Genomic DNA, 11,057 nt, shown 5'->3' on the forward strand with positions numbered 1-11,057 from the left:
CAAGTCAAAGAAGGAAAGAAATAAAAAAGTAGCAATTCAAGTCAAAGAAGGAAAGAAATAAAAAAGTAGCAATTCAAGTCAAAGAAGGAAAGAAATAAAAAAGTAGCAATTCAAGTCAAAGAAGGAAAGAAATAAAAAAGTAGCAATTCAAGTCAAAGAAGGAAAGAAATAAAAAAGTAGCAATTCAAGTCAAAGAAGGAAAGAAATAAAAAAGTAGCAATTCAAGTCAAAGAAGGAAAGAAATAAAAAAGTAGCAATTCAAGTCAAAGAAGGAAAGAAATAAAAAAGTAGCAATTCAAGTCAAAGAAGGAAAGAAATAAAAAAGTAGCAATTCAAGTCAAAGAAGGAAAGAAATAAAAAAGTAGCAATTCAAGTCAAAGAAGGAAAGAAATAAAAAAGTAGCAATTCAAGTCAAAGAAGGAAAGAAATAAAAAAGTAGCAATTCAAGTCAAAGAAGGAAAGAAATAAAAAAGTAGCAATTCAAGTCAAAGAAGGAAAGAAATAAAGAAATTACAATTCAAGTCAAATAAGGAAAGACGTAAATATAGACAAGTTCAAGAAGGAAAAGGATTTGTAATTCCTTTCCTTGTAGAAGTTGAAGGCAAATCAAATCTATAAAAGGATCAAGAAGTTGAAAGAAAAAAATGTCTTTGCAATCACAAAAATCGAGAGAATTTTTCCAGCAAAGCCAGAACGATAGGTATTGCATATTCACGAAATATATCATCTTGAGAGTAGTATTTTCTGGAGAAAAAACGCAGGTCTTCGTCACAGAAACGCAAGGACCAGGTTCACCTTCATCACAGCAACATAAGCACCAGGTTCACGAAACCTGTTCTACTCAGAACTATTGGATATTGAAGTTTGATCAATTAAAGTCTAAGGTTATTAGTCTTTGTTGATTTGTTCTAGGTTTATTATTGAGTTGTAATAATTCCTAGATTTGTAACAAGAAGTGGGTTTGACTTCTTGGGAGTTGAGTCTTGAGAGATTTGTACAAAGGGTGGGTTTGGCTCTTTGTAGGGTTGAGTTTCAGTGAGGGTTGTAACAAAAGGTGGGTTTGGCCTTTTGGAGAGATCGATTGGAGTCAATCGAGGGAGTAGTAGAGATAAGACTTTTTGATTATTGAGTTGTAATCACAAAATCTTATAGTTGAATTAATAAAACGAGGTTTTTCCTTCCTTGAGTGAGGAAGGTTTTTAATTCAGTAAGTGTTTGTGTCTTTACTCTGTCTTTACTTAAAAGCAACTTACACGAACCTGGTTCGTGTTCTGGGGTAAGGTTTCTACAACTACATACTGCGATTTTTTTAATGTACTTGATCATCAATCATGTTTCACTTCTTCCAAAAAGATTGCGTCTAACCCTGGTTGATTATGCATATGTTTTGTAATTTCTCAACGTGATTAATCTTATCTGTTAAGTATTATAATATTATTATAAACAATATAGAACTTAAAATGAATTTCATGATACTAATATATTTCAATTTTGTTAATAAATTTAAATTCTTAAAATTCATCAAAATTGGTATTGATATTCTTATGGTAGAACAATATCGTTTTCAATTCATAATTATCATGAATACTAAAATAAGTTTATACTACAACAAAAATGTTCATTAGCAATAATTAATTTTTAATTGCTGCTGCCGCTAAATATGTATTTTTAGATGACAATTGTCACTCTTTGTATATGTCCCAAAAGCCTTTAGCGATATTGGTTCTAATGACAGTTAACTAATGCCGGTAAAGGTTTTAGCACTCTTTGTTAATGTCAATATTTCATGTCGCTAAAAATTATTTTTGTTATAGTGTTAATGGCTAATGATGTTGGTTGAACAACATGAAGTCACAACTTCAATTCTAAACTATAGATAAAAACACTTGGTGATTTCTTCATATCTGTTCTGAACTTGGTGATTAGAGTTACCAAATATGTTGCTAGTGAGAGGTGGCAGTTGACAAGTATCCCATAAAGTGAGTCCAAGTGCACAATAACTGACCAAAACACCAAGTTATTAAAAAATTAATCTTCAGTTTAATTTCCTAATTAGCCTCATTGACTTTAAGAGTCTTGCCGTGTACAAAACATTCTTGGAGGTTGTTTGTCTGTGTTGAACTGGAAATTGACAACGCATAGAAACTATACATATATAGTTACAGTTGAAGAGATTGTAAAAGTAATAATTTTGACAAATGATACACGTTCATGCATTTATTTCCATATGTAGTGTCGTGGTCGTATTTTCTTTCCCAAACAACGACTACACAAATTCTAAATGCTTCTGTATCATGGAACTAAGATACAAGTATATATTACCAAATCAATAGTGGTGTCAAAAATTCAAAATATGTACAGAAATAAGTTTTTGACGAGACTGAATCTGTCAGCGTCGCGTCCCTTAGCCTAGCTCCTCCCATGAGTATATGACTTAACATAAATTTAAACGTGTTTTATATGTCCATAGGAAAACAGAGAGATGTAAAAAAAAAAAATTGGTTAAGAAATAAAGTTTCTAGATTCCTATGAAAATATGTGAAAGTCAAACTCTGTACCCACGCTGCTAATTTCTACTTAGTTAATTAATGCCTTTAATGTCATCTTATACCGGTAATTAGGCACAATTATTTTCTGTAAGACTTTTACAAGTCTTAATTAAGACCAATCTTTGTTTATTATCCCAAATGTACAACAAATCTAGAAACAAAAAAGTCTTAAGTTTTGAAAAAAGGAAGTGCTTTACCATAGACTTTTCGTTGAGGAGTTCAACAGAGATGAGGCAATGAAACAATGATTACGTATCCCCACTGTTACATCTTTTTAATTAAAAAAATGTCACTTCCTAAATTATAATATTTTGACATATTGTACATATATTTAATCCAAAATTACAAAATACATTGACTTCTTTTTCAAAAATTACAAAAATAAAATGAATAAAATCCAAGTGGTTCTAGTAACTTATCATATTTTTACTTTTAAAAAAAAATAAAATTTCACCGCTGTCTTTAACTTTCTGTCTTACGTTTTATGGTATATATATGTTAATTTCTCCGTAGTTGATATTTGTTGTTCCTTGAGTGGTAGACAATAAAATCCACTACAGTACGTAATGGAATCTCGTTTTAAATGCATGCATGGTAAAATGAACATCGCGTACAAACATAAGGGTAGATTCTAATATTATAGGAACCCTCTAAGTTTGGCAAAACCTACAACCGCCTTCTACTCGAGGAAAAACATTTCAAAGCAGATTTGAAAATAATAATAATATGAAAGTAAAGAAGTTATGTCAGATCGTAATAGAAAGGAATAGTAACAACTAGCTAAATAATACAATAATTGAAGAACCAAAACATAAAAATAGTGCTAAAACAACCAGTAAGAAATGAGAAGCAGATACAGCCCTCCAACCAAGCTTATTTTAAAGCAATATAATGCTCAACTATCTACTAACCATCTACCCTAATCACCAACCTCCATATTCTAGTTCTAAGATCATGTACTCGAGAAACTGAAAAAATGTGTCACATCCTATTTAATCATCTCCCGCAATAGTTCTCCAACCTCATCTACGTACCTCTCCTTAAATCTTTCATCCTTAATTTCTCACACCTCTTCACTTAGTGCATCTCCCTTTCACATGTTTGAACCATTTCAGCCTCACTTCTCTCATCTTGTTCATCGTATCTAAACCTACATGCTCACCTTTTCTAAATCATTGTTGATTCAATAATTACTGCTAATACAGACATTAAAGCACCAAGAGGGACAAAAAGACGTTCACAAGTGACAAGAAAACCAAAAAGGGTTTTTCATCAACATTTGATTAGATTAATTAATCGTTCAAAGATTATGATAACGGTGCTTAAAATATCAATAGCTAAAAGGTGATATATTGTAATTATACTGCCCTTTGAATTATTTTTCACTTTTAGCAGAATGCATGTTTCTAGACTAGAAACGAAGCACATGAGTGATGGAAGGTAAAAGGAAAACAGTAAATAATAGTAGTTCACTTTTCATAAAGTTTGAAGGGATGGAACATCTTTTTGGTCGTAACATATATACCATCACTTTGCTTAGATTCCACACTTCAAGGTTGTCGACTGGAATATTTAACTACGCAATATGTTAAGGATGTGACTTAATATGGGAATCACAAGCCAATTATTTCCTTTTTTTTGGATATAAAATGGCAAAGCGCAATTAACGGTGTCTAAAGTCGATTGGATATGCTAAAATCATACAACGATGAATAATTGAACCTTCAGAAAGTTCAACTCCAGGGTGTAGGTTATAATCATCCAACTCTCCATCATACATGCTGTTAACAATGTAAGGAAGTTCTAAAGTTCGAATTAAATTAGCCTAAAAAAGAAATCCTTATCTCTTGTAACAAGAAAGAGAACATGTCTAGCTGACAGCTTTTCTGAACCTTTTGGAACTTGCTGTAAAATGCATATAGCTTATTGTAATGCTATTTCTGGTTATATAATCCACTAAACATATATGAGGTGTTTGTTTTTTTGCTTCTTTACTTCCAGTAATTGCAATATAATGTTTTGGCGTTTGTTATCCTTTTGTTGGGAACTAAACTGTACATGTTGTCATAAATAGTGATGAAGTGGGTAAAAGAATCAAGGAGACAGTCTCCCTTCCCAACCTTTTGCTTTCTGCTCATCCTTCTGATGTGTTTTAGCTTTTCTTGGCAATGTTTGATCACACATATCTTTTCTGTTTGCCAATTACTACCTCCTCTCCCATCATTATCCTACCCCTTGATAAATTCTTCCGAGTTTAACTTTTACACAATACAAAGTAACATTTTTCTAAGCCTAACAACTAGAAGTGTACCTAGAAAATAAGACCAATAACTTAAGAAAGCAAGCTAAATGACACTAACAGCTTCAAAAAATATTATATTGCCAGTGTATACAAGTTAATCCTCGATTGTTTAGTGTAGATTCGGATGAAAAAGTAGAGAGAGAGAGAGAGTAAAAGAAAGTGATGGGCTCTGGTATATATGAGGCAATGCACATGGGAAATGACTGTCTGCAAAAAAAAGCAGATGGATTTATCCTTAAAGTGTCTGTTAAGTGGAGTAACTACTACTTTGTCTTAAAAGTATAAAATGGATCTACTTTGGCGTTTGAATATATTTCCCCATCGTTGCTTGTTTATTTGCCGATCATGACACTAATTCTAGGGCTTATTTTTTAATATAAAGTATTGAAAGACGGCTTTTATTTCTTTACAAACAAAAGCACAAAGTGCTGGTAAGTTTTTACGTAGAACTGTAGCTCTTTTCATACAGAAAGAGGCAACAATCTGCAAAAATCATTTTTATAAAGTAGGCAAATAAATAAAGTTTAAAAGAACAAAAATGACAACTCATCTCTGGATGAAATCACTAAAGAAAGTAAATTTATATTAGTGATCCTTAGGGCCCATAGCTATGTGTATATGGTCAATCTGATGCTAATTTGTATGTAGGATATACCCCACTCCGAATAGAAACAAAATTGAAGTAACGACACCTAGGTAGGTGACTACAAATCTGGGGTATCACTAACAAAATAAACAAATACTAGATGATTTCTTTGTACGTTGTGATGGTGGAAGGTAGTACATATCTGATAAAAAAATCCGAGTTTTAAATTAAAATTTAGATATAGCTACGCTGAGGAGGTTCGAAAATTCGGGCAGTGTTGTTCAAAGACAACATGTGCTTTGAAATAGTTAACGAGTCAACGTTTGAATCAAATGTCACCTGAAATTTAAACACTTGACCATACATTATGGAAAACGGGCACTCTACTAATGGGTGATTTTAAAAACAATTAGATGCCCTAATACTTTGTACTTTGTAGCACCCCAATTTGGTCGGAGACTAAACAACCCATTAACTGGTGACCAAGAAAACATCTAATCTCAATTTCAGCATCTTAGAATTAGGTAGCTGAACAGGTTAGACTTCAACGCTTGAATCCACCCAAATACCAAAATCCTCATTCCAGAACAACTTGCATTTTATTTTTAAAAAATGTATAAAGAAAAATGTTTTCATCTAAGTGGAGCAGGCAGGCATTTGACCATCAACTTTTTTCATCACCAACCTTAGGAACAATCATGGCTTTCGAAACTCAAGGATGATCTGGCCCCTCTACCTTTCTCCACTTAATTACCAGAGTACCAGACTTAGTTCACTTGTAGCAACGTTTGAACCTGTAATCTAAGTCACAACTCCCTTAGCCTCTGTCAATTGAACTAAGCCATGGGGAGCAAGCATTTGAGGGTGAATTTACAAGCTACCGGATTGAAAACGGCTCATACCCAGCCCACGGCTCAATTCAGGTGGATAACAATTGCATGTATTGAAAGTGTTAACACTGTCACATTGTGCTTTCAGATATAAGACATTATGTTTCAAGTAGAATGGTCCAGTGCGTAATGACAAAAATTGCAATCATGAACCTATGATATATGCGAAGATGTTGGCAACACCATGCACAAAATTAAAGGCATCCATCGGCAAATTATCCCAACTATTTTAGTAGGTTGGACTGCACTGGAATGCATGTTTAATATTTCCCTGATACTCCTAGTGCTATCTAAAGCTTGCACAAAAAAACAAGGAACTAGACCTACATAAAAACTTCAGTTGATGCATGGAAATAGACAAATGGATATGCTTTCAGTACTACAAAGGGTTGAACTGCCCCGAGTTTCTCCTAGCCACAACATAAACCTATTCTTCACAATGCCTAAAACCAAATAATTGAATGTTGAGAAATAGTTACATTTTAATAAATACAAATAAACATCATTTTCATATAAATCACAGAAATAACTGTTTAGTGCACTTGTCACTAGTTCTGCATCAAATGGTAACTAAAGAAGACTATAACATCTGCTTTTATGGCTTTAATCAAATTAGAAAATCAGAAAGATGTAAATTTGGTTTATTTGGTAAAGTAGAACATTAGCAATCACCTAGTGATAGCCAATCAAAAAATTTAAATACTTCAAATGAAGAGATGATCTCTATCAACATAAAACTGTAAGGACTGCTATAAGTTTCTCCTATAGAATTATCATTTTCAGGGTTTTCAAGAATTCTGAAATTTCCAACATCAACCCAAAAATTACTAGGAAATCAAATTGAATTTAGAGCTTACAGTTTTGTAGTTCCAGGGAAAAGTTCACAGAAAATTCTCCAAAATGTTTGGTACAGCAGGTTTTCCAGCTAATACGTAATGCATCCTTAAGTACCTATGGCAGATAATAATAGTGATCAGGCCTGTATTGAATAGAAAGCCAGTATGTATAGTAAGCTCATAAAATCTAATTAAATTCTCTTCTTGTTCAGACATACCCCCCCCAAAACCTGCCGAGCTTGTGAATACCAGATGACTGATCAAGCAAATTATAAAGGGAAACTTTCACATATAGTCATTAAAAATAATTAATAAACTCTCTATAGCTATAGTTTGATAATTACAATTTGTAGCTACACGTTATATGGAGGAGAGAGGCGAGCGGGACTGGAAGAGAGAGGAGAGAGGCGAGAGAGGGGGAAAAGAGTGAAAGAAAGGTGAATTGCATATGTATATTGGTTAGATAATTGTATATTTTACATATGTATTTGTATATATGGCGAGCGAGACTGGGAGAGGGAGGAGAGAGGCGAGCGAGATCGAGCGAGGGAGGAGAGAGGCGAGCGAGAGAGGTCAGAGAGTGGGAGAGAGGTGAATTGTATATTATACATATACATTTGTATATAGGGCAAGCGAGATTGGAAGAGGGAGAAGAGGCGAGCGAGATTGGGAGAGAAAGGAGAGAAGCGAGCGAGAGAGGGCAGAGAGTGGCAGAGAGTTGAATTGTATATGTATATAGGTTAAATAATTCTATATTATACATATGTATTTGTATATTCTGGCGAATTATAAATATACAAACATAACTAATTATACAAATTTGAAGTCAGCCCACGTAATTAATGTATAATGTTAGTCGCGAGTGGTAATTATAGCAAACTATAGTTATGATGAGTAATTAAATAGTATAAGTTCGCTTTGTTGCGTAATTTTTCCAATTAAAAACTGTTCTATAAGCTGCTAATAAAAAGGACAGAAAAAAAAGTTCACCACAAAGAGGGTGATGTTGCTTGAAGTAGTATGAGTTATGACAGAAGTGAAGATCTCATGAATCTTAGGTTACTAATGATTGTCGACTACCACTCGATGATGACCGCACTAGTATTAGTTCGAATAAAACAAATGACCTGCTGATGGAAAACTTTCAGAGAACACAAACAAAGTCACAGTTTCACGGACTATAAGCTACTCATACAACTAACGATCCATGTTAACAGATACATGGTTAAAAGATGGATCGTCACTTCATTCATCTTATCAATTTCTTATACACATCCGAGCTGTATCATCCTAAGTTGCTCGGACTCGGGCACGGGTATCCGAGACGCATGCGAATCCGATAGTCGAATTAGGCAAAATTTAAATTTTAAGATTCGGGGGTGCGAATCCGAGTATGAATACGGTGCGGGATTCGGCTAAAATTATTCAATATTATAAAATATAGTTATAACAATAAAAATATTAAATATATTGTAAAACTCTATACTTAAAAACATATCAATTATAAATGTGCAAATTTAAAAGCATAAATTAACTGATCTCATTATCTCCCGGTGGTTCAAGTTGAATAATTGATCAGTATAGCTTCCCCATCACACCTTGATCTCATTATCTCCCGTTAAGAGTGGTTGAGAATTGTCTTTAACACACTTCACCTGATTTAAGTCCTTACATTTCTTCTCACTCAGGCATGCTAATTTTAACCTTTCTTTCCACCCTACTGGTGTCCCTAATTTTTCGTAAATACATCAAGTGCTTCCCCGCAAAATTGACTAGTAGCCTTCTTAGCTTCCTTCTCACTTCTCTCTTGTACTCTTCAAAGGCTTCTCTATCTTGTGTTTTATAATTGTAGAGCTGAAAATCCTAGGACGTTCGGAATTAGGCTTTTGGGTTCTATATGGGATGACGATCCATACTCACCTCGACAACTCATCCTTGCACTATAAATCTATTATTAGATTTATGCTAGTATTTTGACTATCGACGTAAACTTATGCCTAAAGTGTCATGTCTTTGGGTGCATCAGTGAGTTGCTGACGCTGCAAAATGGTATGATTGGATTATATGGATATAAAAATTTAAGTGAAAGCCAGATTACATTATGAGAAGTTCAAATTACCTTGGGGATAATTAGTTAGTGCCAGTGTTGAACCCATTTATACCTTAAATTATGTTCAAGTCCTGCCTGAACTACCCAGTAGACAATTACAGAAGTATATAAACATCTTTCTTGAACCTGCTACCACATTTGTGTTTAACATCAAATCCGAATGAAATGCTACATTCTAGCACGAATATCTATATACAAAGCGAGATCTCTGAAGTCTGCCTCAACTCCTAGACCGAACTCATTACAGTATTAAAACTAAAAGACCTTTAATACTATATTTGCACTACATATATTCAATCTTATAATACATAATATTCAAAATAGTAAAATCCAGTGACTGGGAAAAGAGAACATACTGACATTACTCTTAGACTCTCACACTGTAGTAATTAGTTGCACGTATATGTGAGAATACCTACAAAAGTTCAAATACCATTTGACCAAAAAAAAGGTCAACACCACTAACATGTGCACTTAAGCACCTTAATATGTGCAAAGCGCATCTAATAGACTTATACCTTGAAGTCATGTAGTTTTTCAATGAAACTGCTTCATGTTATGGTTATGAGAAAAACTAGGGCCTTCTTATAATCAATGGTATTACATGATGGTTAGGTCAATGTATTTAGTGATTTAAAAGAGAAGACAAGACAAGTTGTTCCTCATTAGTAGAATACCGAAGGAAAGAAGCGTTTTTACGCACTTCTAATACTACTTGAAATAAAATACTGAAGAGAAATTTGGAGAAATCAAATTTAATATATCTGGTTAGATATATTATATTCTACCAATGAGGGACATCTTGTCTTATCTTTTCTTCCCAATGACTAACTACACTAAAAATCATCCACTCGATGATTGGTGTAATTATATGATTTATGCATATAGTAGGTGTCTTTCGACTTGAACCTAACTTCTTGTATAAGATTTTTAAGAGCTTGTCGAAACTGATGGTAAGAAAATTTTCTACTAATCCATAATTCCTTTATTGACAAGACAAATTTTTTTATACGCAAATCATGACAACATGTGTGAACATGAGCTTTGCACTAATGAGCCCATTATCAATACTTTTTATAATTATGGCAAAACACAATAGACAACCTATTGAATCATCCTAAACAACAGTCGTACCGAAATAAAACTATAATCACATTGTAAGAAACTCAAAGATAGTAACCTAACTCAAAGGATAATAAACTACATGAGTAATACTATGACTAATAGCAAACCTAATAGTATAGGAGAACAGGCAAAACAACGTTCAAATGTGTACCTAACCTCCTACCCAAATAAATATCCTCCATAACCTCCTATCTTATCTCTTATCTAAGGTCATGACTTCAATAAGCTAAAGTTGCTTTATTTCTTGTCTAATCAACCATCCACAATACTTATTTGGTCTACCTCTATCCCCCTTGATATTATTTACAGCCAACCGCTCACAACTCCGCGCTGGAGCATCCATTCCTCTCCATTGCACATGCACAAACCGTCTCAACTTTGTTTTCTGCATCTTATCATCAATCAAGGCCATGCCTACCTTGTCCCAAATTACTTAGGGGTCATTTGATACAAAAAGTTAGTAATGCATGGATTAGTAACGAATGGAATAGTAATGCAAGGATTATTTTTTAACAAGTGTTTGGTACATTGCTTCTCACCTATTTTTGTGTCTGGTTTAGAACTTTAGAAAAAGGAACTTTTTTCCAATTTTACCCTTGAATAATTTTGTTATCTATTTCATGTAATTACCATAGGGTAAGGGGGAAGGGGGTGGGGGT

General features: G+C 33.6%; 1 protein-coding gene across 1 annotated transcript in view; it reads right to left on the bottom strand.

The window, feature by feature from the left end:
* Positions 1-6,939: 6,939 nt before the first annotated feature.
* LOC107009339 overlaps positions 6,940-11,057 on the bottom strand; it is a 6,135-nt gene continuing 2,017 nt past the window's right edge. Inside the window, exon 3 of the transcript XR_003576300.1 lies at positions 6,940-7,278. The gene's annotated coding sequence lies outside the window, so the exon portion shown is untranslated. The remainder of the gene's footprint in view (positions 7,279-11,057) is intronic.

The sequence above is a fragment of the Solanum pennellii genome, chromosome 2 (genome assembly GCF_001406875.1).
Source record: "Solanum pennellii chromosome 2, SPENNV200".
In the NCBI taxonomy this organism is placed as follows: domain Eukaryota; kingdom Viridiplantae; phylum Streptophyta; class Magnoliopsida; order Solanales; family Solanaceae; genus Solanum; species Solanum pennellii.